Consider the following 14,494-nt stretch of genomic DNA (forward strand, 5'->3'; position numbering starts at 1 on the left):
TGATTTGATTCCTATGACGTTATGTTATTTTTAATGATATCATTGTATCGTGATTAGGGTTGTCAAAAGCATCTAACAGTATTGAAACCAGACACTCATTTTAGCAGATACTGATACTAAAAAGTCACACTCACAGGACAGAAATGAACCTTTCCTGAATAGTTTTACAATAATCTAGAGTTGTATCAGAACTAGGGGTGTGCAAAAATATCTAAATATCGATAAATTGTATCGTTTAATGTGCTGATACATTATTAATATCGGGGACTGCTGTATCGATATATCGAGTATTTGTTGGTATATTTTAGTAAATTCTTTTGTTACAGCACTACAGGTTTGTTAATTCTTTAGAGGAAGGAAACTTGTTGATGCAACACATTTGACACTTTTACCGTTTTGATGATTCAAATATCTTTCATATGAACTTTGCACAAGAAGTGGTTTAACAAAGACTTTTAGTATCACAACCATAATTTAGCCTTTATTTTTTGTGAACCGTATCGAATAGATTTGAAATACATCTTATCAAATCGAAAGTGCACCGTATCGAGATATGTATTGTAGCCTATGTTTCGAGGTATGTATCGAATCGGCAACTTCTCAATGATACCCAGCCCTAAAACAGAACAAGTATAAGAGCACATAGACTAGTGTACGCCCATGAACCACCTGTATGACTTAACACACGGGAGATTTAACAAATACAAGAAAAAAGTACTATGATTAGATGTGGAAAATTACATTCTATGGTCTAAAAAAAGCAGTTTTTTAAGTAATTTTGTGGTATTGTAATCGGTACAGTCAATTCTGTAGACTCAAAATTAAGGTTGCAATTTTAGTATCCTGACAACACTAATCATGATCCAGTGATATTCTGTTATATTTGTATTATATTTTATTAAGCAAGTAGCCTAAGCATAAATAAAGTATATCCCACTATTTCCCGCAGCACTCTATAGTTAAGGCCTTGAAAACAAGTGGCCCTCGCCTTGACTACATCCTTTCAAACCACATAAATCCTCGCAAAACCAAAAGGAAGGATATGATTATTGACCTCAGAATGACGTCACATATATAAAGGGGCAGTCTGCTGAGTGTGTGGGCTCCTATAAGTATCTTGGAACACGCATTGATTCAGAATTGAGCTTTGATGATAATTGTACTGCTGTGTGTAAAAGAGGCACCAGCGCATTCACTGTCTGAGGAAATTGTCCTTCTATCATGTAGACAGAACCATGATGACACTGTTCTATAAAACGTAACTTTTTCATTGGTCTTGTGGTTTTGGGAGTGTCTCTGCTAAAAACCTAAACTCCCTGAATCAGTCGGTTAAATGGGTGAGTGAGGTGATTGTCCATCCTCAGAGCAGCCTGGACTCTCTGTACTCAAGAAAGTTACAGTTATTTTAGAAGACATGTAACACCCTCTAAACTCAGAGTTGGTCAGAGGCTTTTAGTCCCAAGATCTAGAACGAATCATTTTGAAAGGAGCTTCGTTCCAGCTGCTGTCATACTTATGAATACATCTATTTATCAATTTTAGTAAGTTTGTCTTGGAAAAATTGTGTGTTTTTATATATTTAATATTTATTGCGACTTTAGCCAAATGTGATGGATGAATTTAACCGATTATTTATGGAACAAAACCATTCTGCACTGGAGCACTGTAACACTTTATTTTGTTATTGTCTTTTTATACGTGTTTATTGTACATAATGTGGATGAATGAAATGTGAAATGTGGGACCTGCCTGTCAAATCTGCAAAACAAATATATCTACGGGTACGAATAAAACAACCTAAGCTAACCTAATAGCATCTTTGTAGACAGTGTAAATGTGTTCCAACTCTTTCTATTGGTCGGCCTGTAAATATGGCTGCAGATTGAACAGAGATGTGCATGGTTAATAGAGACAAAACAGTTGTAGTTACTTCTCAAAGACAGTCTAAAGCTATGTTGTGTTCATGAAATCAATGTGATTAAACTGAAATCCATTTCTATAGTCTTGTGACATATTGGTAGTTTTCAGGTTGAGGATGTCATATGATGTCAGTGTCAGTTTTCCCTATTGAGTGTGTATACATGCACATCAATAACCCGGTTATGATCGGGTTTTTTGAGTATCCCGCTTTCTTCATGGTGCATGTATACACAGTAACCCGGTTTCAGTATCCCGGTTATGGCAGTTTCCTGGTTATGAGAAACCGGGTTACTGTAGCTGGTTTATTCCGATAGTAACCGGGATACTTGGGCATGCATACACAGTATTCCGGTTACTGCAACATAAAGTTGAGTGCGCATGCGTCCATAAGACACTTTCCAGTCTTTTCACCACAACAGTAGCGACATAAATAAATAGACCAACATAAATAAAGTGACCAAACGAGTGAAATGACTGTAAAATTAAGAGCTGCGCTAAACCTGCAGATGTACAATCTGCACTCGTACGACCTGCACTCATGTGATCGCTGAAAAGCTAAAACATGAACTATCTCTTATACTGTAAACGCACAGAACAGACTCACCATCATTAGCACCTCTTCTGTCATAAAAGAACACACATAATCCACAAAGGTGTGTCATTTAGTCCAAAAGAAGCTGAACCACTTCAGCGGCACAAGGAGTTTTGTTTTTTTGTTGCGGTCTTAAGTTTCGTTTCTGTAAAACATAAACAAATGTGATCAGAGCTGAATTATATGATCAAACGGGCTGATGTGGCTCTACAGTGGTTATGGTTTATATCTTGTAAAGTTGAGTTTATTTATGCAGAAGATTTTAATGAAGAATCTGTTGGGTTTGATCTGTGCAGTGGATTGTGGGATATTTCATAGCCCCTTAGCTTCTTATGCTAAAGAACCTCATGGTTTGTATTTTTCCTGGTTTATGAAATTGATTTAAGTTAATTTTTGCGCTTGCATATTTGTAAGATATGTCAAGAAACCGGGATACTCCATTTGATCATGTATACGCGGATATGAGTATCCTGGTTTCTCAGTGCGCATGTATACACAGTAACCTGAAGACTGACATAACCGGGATATGGCTAATAACCGGGATGTGCATGTAAACACACTTATTGATTACATTGTGCTTTATCATGAAATATAAGAAATTCCCAAATATGGAACCTGATCATTTTCTATTACTGACTAGACCCAAGACCTTGCTGTATTACAACAAAAATCTGCAGCTGAACAGAATTCATTTTACCTACGTCCCATGTGTATGAAATAATATTGGCCTGTAGAATGTTATGATGTCATGTGAAATCCAGCAATTACCACAGACCGTATAAAGAAGTGGACTACCCACAGCGTTTAGCACTAGTCAAATGAAGCTCATGAGACTAGTTGTTATAGGAGTGACTTTGGTGCAGTTTTCCATATTAGGAATAGGAATTTATTTATGGACAAAAAAGCTAAAAAAAAAAAAAAAAAAAAAACAGGATCATGTACAGCGGGTTAATATGAACATTTTAAAAACAAAATGATGAGCAGCAGAGATATCCCAATGTAAATATCCCAATGTAAAATCAATTGGATCCAGAGTTGATGGAGCACACCCATGAACACTTCCAATTTGGAACGCGGCAGGTAACGGGTTAACCCCCTTCCAAGTAGCTGACTCAATTTGATAAACTGCTATTGTAAATGTATAATTTTAATGTTTAACTCTGTTATGGTGACCAGATGTCCCTATTTACTCGAGACAGTCACAGTTTTGAGCCCTGTGTCCCCTGTCGCAGCAGATTTATCCAAAACCTGTGATTTGTCCCAGTTTTATATATAAGAAATGTCCCAGGTGTCCCTATTTTTGACCAATCTGATCCCTGCCAACAGTAAAGAGGCATAAACTGTCATTTGTTTAGGTAAAATACAGAAAAGCTGCTTAGAAACACAAAGAAAATGTGACTCTACTAACTCACATGTTAGGCATGAATGGTCTCTGCATAACAGTTTTTTTTTATTATGCACTCGTTTCACAATTTTATTATTACCAAACAACCTAAACTAAGGCTGTCCCAGTTTTTTTGTTTTTTTTGTTTTTTTTTGTGTGAAAATCTGGTCACCCTACACTGTGCACTAATAAATGGATAAAGGTTTATGTTTTATTGGTATCGAACGGTTCCTCTTGTAAGGTTTTCCTATGCTCAATTTCTTGTGGCCCCTAAAATAAGTAGCTCTTTGGCATTTTCATTTTGTAAAAGTAGCTCACCGGAAGAAAAATGTTGGAAACCCCTGCCCAAGGTAACCGAAATATCGTGATATTGTATCGTCAAAATTCTCACAATATTATCCTGGACCATCACAATATATCGAATCATAAGTCTTTTTTGCTTAAATTAATAGTTATGGTGCAGCAATAGTTAAAAAAAACAGAGGGAACTACATTTCAGTGTAGAGTACAAGAAGAAATAACAGTTCTGAGCACTTTTTAAATCTTAGTACTTTGGGTTAAGTCTTGTCAAGGCATTTTAAGAGGAAAAACTAGCACATTCACAGTTCTGTTATTGTTAGATTTCTAGTAGTCCCTGAGCAGGACCATGTTATAATCCATAAAATGTTCAAGAAAACTACTCTACAGTGACCAGACGATCATAAAACTCGCCTAACATACTTCATCTAGAGATCATCTTGAAATGTTTGGATGAAAAAAAGACTGTCACACACTAACAGACAGCCTTGTAGTGAAGCCAATCTCAACACTGACACTTCCATTTCATTCCCTTTCATAAAAACATCTTCAAATTGTCATCTCCACCTGCTGTTGTGTAGAAATTACCAGCACATTTTCCACTTGGGCTTCTGCTGAAATACCAAACAGCTTGAGAATCCAATAGGCCACATTCTGTCTCTATTGTTCAAACATCTTGGACGGGAGCTCAAATACAGGCACCCGGGCCGGATCCATACGCGCGGGTCCCATGTGAGGGCGGAGGATTAGTTACACGGCGGAGAGGAGGGGCGGCGAGCATACGAATGGGGCCGTGGGCACTTTGTGTACGCACGCTCCGCGGATACCAGCCGGACAATGGGCCTCTATACCACCACTGATGTAATGGACAACAGGGGAGGAGATGTTCGGGGAAGAAGATGATGTCACGAGGAAAAGAACATGAAATGAAAATCTGAGCGTGTTGTTAAAGGCGCACTGTGCACTTTTTGGTTGGGGGTCTGTCACCTGCTTGTTTCTATGGATACGTCATTGTTCTACTCATGGCATTAGACATCTCAACCTTACATTTATTCAATTACAGATGGTTTTATAGCTCAAAAATACTTAGATAAACAGACATTGTGACTGTGAGTGGGGACACCTCTCCACAGATCTGACCTCTAACTTTGTCTGGTTTGGTCTCCATAAAGATAGAAATATTTAATGCCATACTGTGAAACATAGAAGATGAAGAAGACAAAGAAGACAAAGAAGACAAAAAAGCTAAAGAAGTAGACAACGAAAGCAAAGAAGAAGATGATGATGAAGACGACAAAGACAAAGAAGATGAAGACAATAATGACGAAGAAGAAGAAGAAGATAAAGCAGAAGATGAAAAAGAAGACAAAGATTTAGATTTTTAACAGACCTTTATTGTAGGGCTGTCGCCGTTAGGGTGATACCGCACCCCCTCCTCCACCCCCACATCCCCCAGAGTTAGAATATTTCCAGCGGCACTGAAAACTCTCTCCAATGTTGCGCAGATGCACACGTACCTTGGTTGTCGTGTGGATATATGGTAAAATGGTCACATTTTTCTATAGCGCTTTACCACCTTCAAGGCACTCAAAGCGCATTACAACAAGGAAGCATTCACCCATTCACACACACATTCACACACCAGTGTACGCAGACACTGTGGGCAAGGTGGGTTAAGTGCTTTGCCCAAGGACACAACGACAGCATTCATCTGTGGGAGCTGGAATCACACCAGCCAACCTGTGGGTTAGTGGATCTGACCACTCAACCTGTGATGTTTATGTCAAGAGCTGGATTCGAACTGCCAACCTTTAGATCAGTGGGCGAATGCTCTACCAACTGAGCTGCTGCCGCCCATATATAGCGTGTGTAGCGGAAGAAGTAACATTTGGCTTTGGAACAAGTGCCGCTGCATCTCTCTAGCTCTCACTGTGGCAGCTTGGGTCAGAGTCCTGCACCAGGTCGGGTCAGAGTCTGGCACCGGCTCGGGTCAGAGTCCGGCACCGGCTCGGGTACCTGCGGACTTAAGAGAGAGAGCCCCTCACACAAGCACGCGGAGCAGGTGTCCACAAATTGCGATCGGGCAACGGCCGCACTTAACTCCGTGTGGTGCGGAGCTCTACATGCCGGTACTTTCACCTGCAGTCACCTAACGGTCTACCAGGGCACACCTTAGTCCTGGGCTAGTCCTGGGCTAGTCCTGGGCTAGTCCTGGGCTAGTCCTGGGCTAGTCCTGGGCTAGTCCTGGGCTAGTCCTGGGTTAGTCTTGGGTTAGTCTTGGGTTAGTCTTGGGTTAGTCTTGGGTTATTCCTGGGTTATTCCTGGGTTATTCCTGGGTTATTCCTGGGTTATTCCTGGGCTAGTGATAGGTTGTCACGGTCACGGGCAGTAACGAGTGGAATGTTAACGGGCCCGGGCTGGTGCGGGTCTCTAAAAATTGACCTGTGCAGGACTCTGGGTCGGGCTTCTTAGTACCTTGGTGATTCATTTTTGCAGTAATTGCTACATCTCCCACTGTGTCCGTCAAAAACATTTACACTGAAGTCCATCCACACTTCATGCTATTTAAAAAACAAAAAACAAAAACACTACGGAGAAGAAGAAGAGGAAGACAAAGAAGACGACGAAGACAAAGAAGACAAAGTGCAGTTGAAAATGTCACTGCCCATCACTGTCTAAACAGATAATTTTGGAACTGTTGGTTGGATTTTTAGAAGAAAAAATCCAGGCAAAGCAATAGCCGCTCCCTGGTGGCAGATCCACATCCTGAATAATCTGAATACCGGGTACTGCAGTGGGGTGGCCAATAGTGTTGTTGTGTCCTTATGCAAGACACTTCACCACCTTGCCTTGTATGAAAGTGGTGTGGGACTGTTAGTGGCAAAGATTGTCGTATTTACTTCAGGTCAGTCTAGTCTGGATTGGAAAGGTGTTTTAAAAATCCAAAGCAATATTATTATTATTTATAAGTTCAAAGATAAGGCTGTGTGTGTTTACCTTTACTTTGTTTTCCACAAGTTTATAATTTGAGCAAAGGCTGAACCGCATGAGGTATCCAAAAAGAAGATAAAAAAGACTAATGCATAATTTATAAGTATTTTGAAATTTAAAAAGTTAATTTAAAATGAAGGCGCGACAAAGACCAGAAACATAAAAGAGGAGAATCCACAAGCCCTCAGGTGAAAGAGAGAGACAGAATGAAACAAAGAGAGGGTGATAGTGGCAGAGAGAAAGAAAGACAGGCCAACAAAGAAGGACAGAGAAAGACAAAGAAAGAGACAAAGACAAAAAAAGAGAACAAGAGAAAGATACAGCGAGAGAGTGAGTTTTGTTTCATTCACACGTTTAACACACAAACCCTGCATATTTAGTTCTTCTATCAAACTGAAAACACTCTGTTACACCTTGTGATGTCATGTGGTAATACAGGAAGTGCTCCATTGTGTTTTTAAACTCCAAACACCTTCACTAGAGTCATTTTGATCATTTTAGATCTGGAATTGCCAATCTCTACTGAACTAAACGTAAAAGGAGCTGTTAAAAAAAGAAAAGAGAGATGGAGCAGGAGAGTGTGACATAGAGACAAAAAGATAGACAGAAAGAGAGAGAGGGGAAGATACAGAGAGAGGATGAGGATGGAGAGACATAAGAGAAACAAAAGAGAAAGATGCCGATATAGAAGGCAAGGAGAAAAAGAAAACACGGAGAAGCTACAAAAGAGAAGGAGAGAAAGAGCAGAGAGACAAAGAAAGAACAAAAAGTAGAAAGCGACAGAGAGAGGATTGAGACACAGAGAAAAAGAGATGCCGATAGAGAAGGGAAGGAGAGAAAGAGAGAACATAGACACAAGGAAAGAATAAGAAAGAGACAGAGGGAAAAAAAGATATCGATAGAGAAGGGAAGAGAGAAAGAGAACATAGAGACAAGGAAAGAAAAAGAAAGAGAAAGAGACACAAAGAGGATGGGGATGAGAGACAGAGAAAAAGAGAAAGAGAGAAAAATGCTGAAATAGAAGGCAAGGAGAAAAAGAAAACACAGAGAAGATAAGAAAAGGAAGGAAAGAAAGAGAGCAGAGACACAAAAAGAATAAAAAAGAGACAGAAAGAGGATAGGGATGGAGAGATGCACAGAAAAAGAGATGCTGATAGATAAGGGAAAGAGAGAAAGAGAGAACACAGAGACAAAGAAAGAACAAGAAAGAGACAGAAGGAGACAGAGAGGATGGAGATGGAGAGATACAGAGAAAAAGAAAGATGCTGATAGAGAAGGGAAAGAGAGAAAGAGACAACATAGAGACAAAGAAAGAACAAGAAAGAGACAGAAAAAAAAGATGCCGATAGAGAAGGGAAGAAGAGAAAGAACACAGACAAACAAAGAACAATAAACAGACAGAAAGAGACAGAGAGGATGGGGATGGAGAGAAAACGAGAGATGCCGATAGAGAGGCGAAAGAGAGAAAGCGAAAACATAGTGACAAAGAAAAAACAAAAGAGAGAGAGAAAGAGACAGAGAGAGGGTGGGGATGGAGAGATGCAGAGGAAAAGAAAGATGCCGATAGAGAAGGGAAAGAGACAAAGAGAGAACAAGAAATAGGCAGATGGAGACAGAGAAAAAAAGATATTGATAGAGAAGGGAAAGAGAGAAAGTGAGAACATAGAGACACGGAAAGAACAAGATACAGACAGAAAGAGACAGAGAGAGAGCAGGGATGGAGAGATGCAGAGAAAAAGAGATGCCAACAGAGAAGGGAAGGAGAGAGAGAATATAGAGACAAAGAAAGAACAAGAGTCAGAAAGAGACAGGATTGAGATGGAGAGACACAGAGAAAAAGAGATGCCGAAAGAGAAGGGAAAGAGAAAGCATAGAGACAAAGAAAGAACAAGAAGGAGAGAGAGAGAGAAAGAGACAAAGAGAGTGACAGACAGAAGAGACAGAGGGAGTAAAGAGAGAAAGCTGCAGAGCTGATGAGAAGAGGACAGTGAAATGTGAACCTACAGTCGATAAGAGCAACAAAAAAGACGAGTGTGTGAAGGGAGGGGTGTTCCAGACCAGTGATGTTATATACGGCGTTCAGCTCCCGTTTGTTACCTGGAATGTTCCACAGTGCAGCATTACACTCGTTTATCTTGCATTTATTCAAGTTTTTTTTTAGACACAAAAATCCGTTAGAGAAAGTAAGTGGGGTGGACAGCTTGAATTCCATGGAAAAAGAAAGTTAAAACCTATTCCCTCATTCTCATTCTCCATAGATAACTTTAATGCCATACTGTGGAATGTTATAGCTGAAGGAACAATATTTCCATGGAAACAAGCAGGCCAGTAAGGAGTCAGGTTTGTGGAGATGCAAGCCCACTCACAGTACGAACAAGCATTTTTAGGGTTTTTCAGTGCAATAAACGCAACTATTATTTGGTTCCATTTCTTTGGCTAAAAAGTTTCATACTGTGGCTTTAATATTTGATTGAACAAATAAGTATAATGCTAATTGGGCAGTTAATGAGATGTGCGTGAGGTAGAGATGAAGAAGACGATGAAGAAGATGACGACGAAGAAGACAAAGAAGACGAAGAACAGATAGGCCAATTTATTCCACAATAACAAGTTGTCTTCATCGTTGCAAGTGTTTTCAGTGTTTTCATAAAGTTAATATCCAACCAGAAAGACTGCATTTCCACTTTTTGTCGGCCAATCACAACACCGCGGCAGCAGATCCACCAGCCTCCTCAGCCTCTCTATGTCCACCTCCTCTTCCTCATAACTACTCTCTGTCAGTCATTCTTTCTCTTCATCTCATCACTGACATCTCCACTTAACTGACTTCCTTGCATCCAGTTTTATCCAGCCATTAAATATTCATTCCGGCTCCTTCCTGCTGTAGTAGAATCAATGTAGCGTATTCTGAAATTGACAACATCTTCCATTAAATTAAATAAGTCTAAACGGATATTAAAATAGCCAGATGAGACAGCCGTTCACTGTGTGTGGATGCTATTGACTTGGACATTGAAGGGCCCATATTAAGCTATTCTCTGATCAGTTTTATAATGTTGCCTTGGAGTCGACTAATCATGCCCATCGCAAGGTAATACATAGGGGTGTAATGATATTATTGTCATGGTATGAACCTCGTGGTACGATATTTATTGCGATATCGTGGGAAAGCTCACGATATGGTGGGGAGGCTCACGATTAGGGATGTAACAATATCCAAATCTCTCTGTATGATATTTTCACGGATAAACATCTCACTGTACGATATTTATGGCGATATTTTGTGGAGGCTAACAAAACTTAACTGTTTTCCCCCTTAAAATGCCTTGACAAGATTTAATCCACAGAAATAAGACTTAAAAGTGCTTAAAACTGTTATTTCTTCTTGTAGTCTGCACTGAAATGGAGCAAAGGATCATGGTCTGTGTAGTTCCCTTTGTCTTTTTTTTTTTTTTTTTTTTTTTTTTTTTTACCATCGCTGCACCATAACTATTAATTTAAGCAAAGAGACTTGTAATTCAGTATATTATGACGGTCCACTATTATTGTGAAAATGTTGACGGTACAGTATCACGATATTTCAGTTACTGTTACATCCCTAGTAATACAGAAAGTGCTCCATTGCGTTTTAAAACTCCATACACATTCACTAGAATCGTTTGGATATTTTCAGCTCTGGAATTGCCGATCTCTACTGAACTAAAGTTAAAAGGAGCAGTTCACTTTGAAAACTATCACTACATGACATCACAAACAGAACATTTTGAGCACTGGAGATACAGACAGACAGATAATAAACATGTGTGAATGAAACAAAACACAACTCCAGGTCTGTTTTTGAGAAGGTAACAACATTATAACACGACTTAAAGCTCACAAGAGTCAATTTTACATAATACTGGACCCGTAAAGAACGCAATGTCCTCTTGACAGCAGCACACACAGACAGACGCCCTTAACTCCACACTTACTGTCACAACCAGCCTCGCCATACGAGCCAAGAGAGCTAACCACTCTGCCACTGTGGGGCTACGCTGCGGGGGTACATATAGAAAGATGATTACCTGTCCAGCCAGAACCCCACACTTTGTCAAAATTTTACAAAGACGAGTGGGTCTGGAGCCTACCCTGTCTCTCTGATTTCAGTCAATATTTCTAATATTTCTATATCATCTTTATCGTTCAATATATGAAAGCTGGATTAATATATATTTGGTGCTCAATGTTCAGTGTAGGTATGTTTTCTTTGCAAAAGTATAAGATAATAGTTATTTTACTTGTAATATGATTTTATTTAAGCTATACGGGGTTGAAAGTCACTCTTATGGCTAATTATTGGTTCATTATGCTAATTATTTTTTGCAGCTCAGGCCTTTTGATGATACTGTCTATTTAAAAAGCTTCTGCTGGGATCATCTTGCTTTATTTTAATCTTAATCAGTGGCATAAAGTCGTTTCGAAATGATCGCAATATTTCTCCCTAGTGACAGGCCTAATTAACAGGCGTTTAACCAATCAACGCTCCATTTGCGTCAAAAACAAACATGGTTGCTTAAATTTAAAAAGGGGGAAAATCAACATTGAGGACAGAGAAACAGCGTGGAGTTTCTCTGAATCAACAGAAGCACCAAACTATAGCTTATCTCGAGTAAAGGAAGTTATATTTTGTTCTGAATGATAAGAGAATTTTTGAGAGTTGAGATCTTCTGCATTTGAGAGACATGTGATAAAAAGGAGCGGCTGTGGGTGGTTCATGTCAAGTTTGGATTGACGAATTTCACAGCCTATGGTCCAAATATTTAGCATTTAGCATAATTTAGCATTCGTTAATAACTTCTTTCTTTTCTATCCAAAAATGCATGTTAATTTCCCAAATGAAGAGTCGGTACATATTGTACTTTTTAAAATTATTATTATTATTTTTGAACAGGCTCTATTCACGCTTATGTCACAAACAGGAAGACGTTTGGAAACATGCAATGACAACTTCCGACGTAGTTCCCGATACTGTTCTCACCTACCGACTGTGCTAAAACCCACTGAAGTAAATGTGATCAGCAGTAAAATGAAGACTGCAGACGTATGTGCTGTTTGGAATCATCTTGAATTTAGTGCCTCATCTCTTCTAATTGCATGTACGCAGTGCACTCAGAGTTGTGCGTCATTGGGTAAATGATAAAAACTGAGGTATGGTTGTAACTGTTGATTAGCCAAATGTAACAGAATGCTACAATGACATGGAGATGAAAAAAAATCTGGTCCAATTTTCTATTTTTTTCTTAATTTTGTCAGACTTTTTTTTTTTTTTTTTTTTTGTCAGACTTAACCGCGAACAGAGCCCGCCGGAAGTTGTCATCGCATGTTTCTAAACCTCTTCCTGGTTTGTGACCTAAGCGTGAATACCGCCTATTAAAAAATTATAATTTTAAAAAGTACAATATGTACCCACTCTTCATTTGGGAAATTAACATGCAGTTTTGGATGGAAAAGAAAGCAGTTATTAACGAATGCTAAATTATCCTAAATGCTAAGTGAACATTCGCGATTTTTGATTATACCGAAAACTTCCAATTGACAAAAATAAATTTCTTCTAAAAATATGCAAATAAAAATCAAGATAGTTTATATTTTATCGATGTCTGGCTTGCTGTAGAGTAAAGTAGTAGTAGTAGTTTTATTTTACTAGCTATACGGGTATGTCTCTTACATATGCAAATCAAGCAATGCAATATATTTTTTAAATATTAAACCTCAATATATTTAACAAGAAGTCATGCCCAGGTTAAAATTTTCAATATTGCAAAAAATAAATAAAAAAAATTAAATTAAAAAATTATATATATATATATATATAAAAAAAAAAAAAGACATGCACGCTACTTCAATCCAAAGAACTAGCATGGATGATAGATTGGAAGTTTTCAAACTAGCACCGGATCGTTTTTTGGCCATAATTAGCAACCCCGCCTTTTAACCAAGTGTCCCGTGCATAAACGAGCCAAAACGAGCGTGCATTCCCAGCGACCTGCAACAAAACAACAATGACTCCACGTTTCTCCTGCTTGATTTAGTGCAACAACGCTTCTGAAACAGCCCCAAGCTTCGGAACGTAACGCGAGGTGCAATATAAGTCCCCAATAAATTACCGAGCGCTACTGGAACGTAAACCGACCGAGCAGGTGTACAGGCGGCTTTCTGTGCGCCAAAATCACGTTGCAAACTAGTAAAGGGTCAGTTTTGGGATTACAGAACAAAATGTCTGTAAAAAGTACGTGCATTTCCTTGTAAGAAACCATTACATCAAGCAACTGTTCGAAGCTCAGTAGTTGACACATACTGCAGAGCGCGCTAGACAACGTAAAACCCACAGCCTAAAAAAACCACATACCTTTATTTCCGCGATGTGTTGTCTCTGCTTGATCCAAATAGTCTCCAAATTAAATCCAATTTCGTCCACGCGTAGAGCAATTCTGGGGTGCTTCCTTATTTGGTGCAGACACGTAAAAAGGCGACGTTAAGTGTGCGTAAAAAGCATCCCAGTTTAGTCCCGAGTTCACGAGTGGAGGAGAGGAGGGAGAGGTGGGAGAGCCAGCGATGCCTGCTCCGATCCGCCGCTGCTGACTGTCAGGCAACGAATGACGATAGAGGTTGAGTTCGCTTTGGAGGAGCCGTGCGTCCGCGAGAGTGCGTGAGGGTGCGTGAGAGTGCGCGTGAAAGCTGGAAGAGTGCGCGATGTCGTGCGTCAGTCAGCCACTTCCGCGTTTACGATCGAACCGAAAGGGGAAAATGGTAAGGGATGTAATGGGTTTAAAGGACAGAGGAGGGAGAGAGGACAGAGAGATGATGAAGAGGGGATGAGGAGAGAGGAGGAGGGTGGAGGAAGATGGGAATGTGATAGAGAGATGAGTGGTGAAAACAGTGAAAACACAGTTTGATTAAGCAACCTTATTTTAAAGCTTGAATATTGTGCTAAAATAATAACTTTTTTGAGGTTTTAAAGGTCCTATATTACGCAAAAATGTCAATTGTGAGCTTTGTTACCTGCTCAAATACAGACCTGGAGTTGTGTTTTGTTTCATTCACACATGTTTGAGTTATTTGTATTATTAGTCTGTGCATGCACAAAGCTCAAAATGCTCTGTTCCACCTTGTGATGTGATATAGTGGTAGTTTTCAACAGTTACTTTTTACCTTTAGTTTATTAGAGATTGGAAATGGGAAATTCTAGGGTTGAAATGATCCAGTTGATTCTAGTGAAGGTGTATGGAGTTTAAAAACACAATTGAGCACTTCCTGTATTACCACGTGAC

General features: G+C 39.3%; 1 protein-coding gene across 2 annotated transcripts in view; it reads right to left on the reverse strand.

Annotated features, from left to right (window-relative positions):
• The window catches only part of marchf8 (membrane-associated ring finger (C3HC4) 8), a 435,761-nt gene extending 421,906 nt beyond the window's left edge, over positions 1-13,855 (reverse strand). Inside the window, exon 1 of one of the 2 annotated variants that reach the window (XM_020929310.2) lies at positions 13,573-13,855. The gene's annotated coding sequence lies outside the window, so the exon portion shown is untranslated. The remainder of the gene's footprint in view (positions 1-13,572) is intronic. The other variant, XM_020929318.2, reaches the window with a different exon arrangement.
• Between the last annotated feature and the right edge of the window lie 639 nt (positions 13,856-14,494).

This window comes from Boleophthalmus pectinirostris, unplaced genomic scaffold (genome assembly GCF_026225935.1).
Source record: "Boleophthalmus pectinirostris isolate CB_2022bp ecotype Guang Dong unplaced genomic scaffold, ASM2622593v1 HiC_scaffold_5, whole genome shotgun sequence".
Taxonomy (NCBI): domain Eukaryota; kingdom Metazoa; phylum Chordata; class Actinopteri; order Gobiiformes; family Gobiidae; genus Boleophthalmus; species Boleophthalmus pectinirostris.